General features: G+C 46.7%; 1 long non-coding RNA gene across 3 annotated transcripts; it reads right to left on the bottom strand.

The window, feature by feature from the left end:
• Positions 1-1,121: 1,121 nt before the first annotated feature.
• LOC121999978 lies at positions 1,122-2,056 on the bottom strand. Of its 3 annotated transcripts, none has more exons than XR_006116873.1 (4): positions 1,765-2,056; positions 1,573-1,671; positions 1,366-1,481; positions 1,122-1,179 (listed from the first exon to the last, which is right to left on the bottom strand). It is a non-coding gene; the product is annotated as an uncharacterized LOC121999978 (long non-coding RNA). The 3 variants fall into 3 exon arrangements; XR_006116875.1 differs by having other exon boundaries at positions 1,366-1,478; XR_006116874.1 differs by having other exon boundaries at positions 1,573-2,056.
• Between the last annotated feature and the right edge of the window lie 1,737 nt (positions 2,057-3,793).

The following is a 3,793-nucleotide window of genomic DNA, read 5'->3' as shown; positions in this document are numbered from 1 at the left end:
TATAGTCAAGTGAGAATCAAAAACAATACAAACGATAGCAAATAGCTGGAGGTCTGCAGGGGACTAGCAACTGGAACTCCCTCCTGACAGCATCAACCTGAAAATAACAACAATGGAGGCGGGGTGAGTCCAACACTCAGCAGGTACAATTGATATGCAAAGTAAAGAAATAACACCTAGCACTAATCATGCGTACAGTCTCCTGATAAAGATAAAGGTAATTACAAACCGAAGAAAACAGAAGAGAATCTGTACTAACCAGGACCCGGTAAAAGGACAAACAGTCCGAAAGGTATAGAAGACCTGTATGCATGTCAATCAAGGTATCCAAGCAATGTGCAGCATATAAGTGCAACAAACACAAACACAAACAATAAATGCATCATGCATATGATGCCAATGTCATGGTCACCCCTGACGCCAGTCAGCCAACTCACAACATAAGTGGGACCAAGTGGGTAGGGCTGTGACAACCGTGCACTCAGCAACACTACTCCTGATGAGTGATCGAGTGGACGGGATGCTGTCGGATTACATACGTACTCCTACCCCAAATCATAAATGGGGGAGCGCAATGCTCTCATCTCCCGGTACGCTATGTCGGGGAGGAATCTCTAACGTGCTACACGCTGCGTCACACTACCCATGAGCGGATCAACGGAGCACCGGAAGAGTCAAACTGACGTGCTACCACGCTGTGTCCCGCTACCCATGAGCGTCACAACGGAGCACCGAACAGTGATGAAACTGACAAAGTGCTCGACAATAAAGGAGCAATCAATCACTCAGCATGCAATCATGCGAATGGTGCATGTCACTAAACATGGTAATATACTAAACCAATCTTCGGATATATCATAATGTGCACCAAAGCGAATGAATCATATCAAGGTATCTGATCCTATAAGGTATCAAACCTAGGTCCTGACATGGTAAAATATGGTTATATCACTACCCATGAGCATGTGGAATCAGGTACATATCCATACAAGATGTAAACAAACAATCAATCAACAGGTAGCATGTATTGGGCAGTGATTAACCGAAACAAGTAAGAAACACAATTAATGCATCTTGTTAATTTAATTACTAAGCATATCAAAGACAATAAGTCAAAAGTACCCGCCTCCAATCGAAATGTCCAATCTGACTCCGAGATACTCGTCTCGCGTCAAAGTCCTGTGAGATCAATGTGTATATTTTTATTTAGCTACAATTCTTATAAATAGCTAAATGAACTCTCTAACCCTAAATTAGGACAACCCTAATCAATATACACAACCTCAATCTACTGATAATCATCCATTCTAAACAATCAAATCAGAACTATATTCTATAGCATGTATAAAATGCTCTACACCTTACCTCAAATTAAACGGATCAAGAAGAAGGAAGTGGTGATCGACAACAGCAACTTTCCACAGCAAACAACCTACTGTTGATGCTGGAACCAAGCAAATCCACAGAACACAAACTCCCTGCTGAAATCCCTCCCACAGATCAGATCAAGTCGAGATCAATAATAAGGAAATCACAAATCAAACAACAACCCATCTTACAACCTAATCTTACCTCAGATGTGCCAATCCGTTGACAGGGGTGTGGTAGCCGGAATCAAGCAGGGACAGCAACAAACTATTAATGCTGTAATAGCCGGAACCAACTAGGTGCCTTCCAACAATCAAACCCAAAAATCACACTACGAATGCATTAACTACCCAATCGAATACAAGTGCACAACTAAAATTGCAACCTGACCCTTACCTTCATCCAGTAGCTCACTGGAATAGAGAACGGAGGATTTAGGGCTCCGGTGTTGTTTCCAGCAAGGGGCTACTGAGGCAGAAATCGAAGGCGCTCGGTGGCTGGCGGCTAGGGCACAGGGAAGGGGCTCAGCTCCACAAAGAAGAGGAAAAAGGAGAAGATAGCCGGCGGTAGGGTTCCTGTGCTCGGCGCTGCCTCGGAAGGGAGAGGGAAGGCCAACGTGAGGGTTGAGAAGCGACACCCGGCGATGCTAAGTCACAGGCGACGGCGGTCGGCGCTGGGAAATCGGTGCCGGCAGTGGCGTCGGCGGTGCGGCTCGACGCTAGGGCTCGGCACAGAGGAAGAAGTCGGCGTCGCTGGAGCCGGGGTAGAGGTGACGGTGTGGAGAAGGGCAGCGTCGCTAGAGATGAGGGAAGAAGGAAACCGCCGTGTGTGCTGTTAGGGCACGGCGTCGGGCGGGGGAAGAAGTGCGGCTCGGGTGCGCGAGGGAGAGGGAAAAAAAGAACAGCGAAAAACAAGAAAAAGAAAAAGGAAAAAGGGAAAAGAAATTAAAACTTTTCCTCATTAAAACAGGGTACCTAAACAGGCTTTTCTGGGCCCCGTTTTTATCCCCGTGAACTTATCCGTACGAGCTCCGAAAAATTCCCGAAAAATTTCCAAAAATTCCGGAAAATTCTCTTATTAATATTCGCCTATTTTCTGGTATTTTACAGTGTTGGTATTGTCAAACATCAAAAAGGGGGAGATTGTTGGTGCAACATCCCTCAGGTCAAGGTTGACCTGTTTGACCAAGCTGAGTCTTGGTTTGGGTTTAGATGTTTGACAATAAGATGTTAATTGAAGAAGAGTCAAGTAGGTCAATGTTGACCGGATACTTGACTGGGAAGTCCTAACTGGGATGTTAGGCAGAAGGAAGTCCTAGTGAGTGAAGCTAGGCAGAATGAAAGTCCTGGTGAGTGAAGCCAGGCAGAAGGAAAATCCTGGTGAGTGAAGCCAGGTGAAAGTCCTAGTGAGTGAAGCTAGGCAGAATGAAAGTCCTGGTGAGTGAAGCCAGGCAGAAGGAAAATCCTGGTGAGTGAAGCCAGGTGAAAGTCCTAGTGAGTGAAGCTAGGCAGTATGAAAGTCCTGGTGAGTGAAGCCAGACAGATGGAAAACCCTAGTGAGTGAAGCTAGGTGGAAGCCCTGGTGAGTGAAGCCAGGCAAGGGAAAATTCAGATGGATCAGGGATTGACCAGACATCTGGTGGAAGTCCAAGTAGGTCAAGGAAGTGACCGGATACTTGGCACGACGAGAAAAGTCCAAGTGGGTCAAAGGGATTGACCGGACTCTTGGTGGGAAGTCCTGGCAGGTCAAGGGAGTGACCAGATGCTAGGCATGATGTACCAACAGGTCAAGGTTGACCGGATGTTGGTTTGGGAGTCTTGGAACTTGGTTTTGGGCAAAAACCAAGTCTTGGATCGATCGAGGATCGATCGAGCTGAATCGATCGCTGGATCGATCCGAGCTTTTCCGAGAGCCTCCGGATCGATCCGTGGATCGATCAGATGTCCCAATCGATCGCTGGATCGATTGGGACGCTTCGTGCGATAGCGTTGGATCGATCCGTGGATCGATCCAGCGCTTTCGAGCAGAGGCGCTCTGGATCGATCCATGGAACGATCCAAAGCCTCCCGATCGATTGGGAACATTCGAATCGATCGGGATCCGTCGGTTATAGCTGTTGGCATGCGATGCGCTTCAGGATCTCTTCACCGATTCAACTCAGATCTTCATCAGCTCCTCCACAGCTCTCTCCAAGCTCGAGATCACCAGTTCTTGAAGGATCTTGGAAGTTCTCCAAGTCAAGAGGCGGATCTATTGCAAGAGGAAGAAGTTAGGGTTAAGGTTTTTATTGCATATCTTGTAAGCTTTTGCTTATCTTGTATTTCCCTTTCTTCTTCTTGTATTGAGAGGGTTGTAGGGCTTCTCTGCCTTTGGTAGTTACCATAAAGGAGTGTTATTCATAGTGGAGGGTGTGTGTGTTGGTGTG

Source organism: Zingiber officinale, chromosome 7A (assembly GCF_018446385.1).
Source record: "Zingiber officinale cultivar Zhangliang chromosome 7A, Zo_v1.1, whole genome shotgun sequence".
Classification (NCBI taxonomy): Eukaryota; Viridiplantae; Streptophyta; class Magnoliopsida; order Zingiberales; family Zingiberaceae; genus Zingiber; species Zingiber officinale.
The sequence above is the reverse complement of the archived record's forward strand: the minus strand, read 5'-3'. Positions and strand labels throughout refer to the sequence as shown.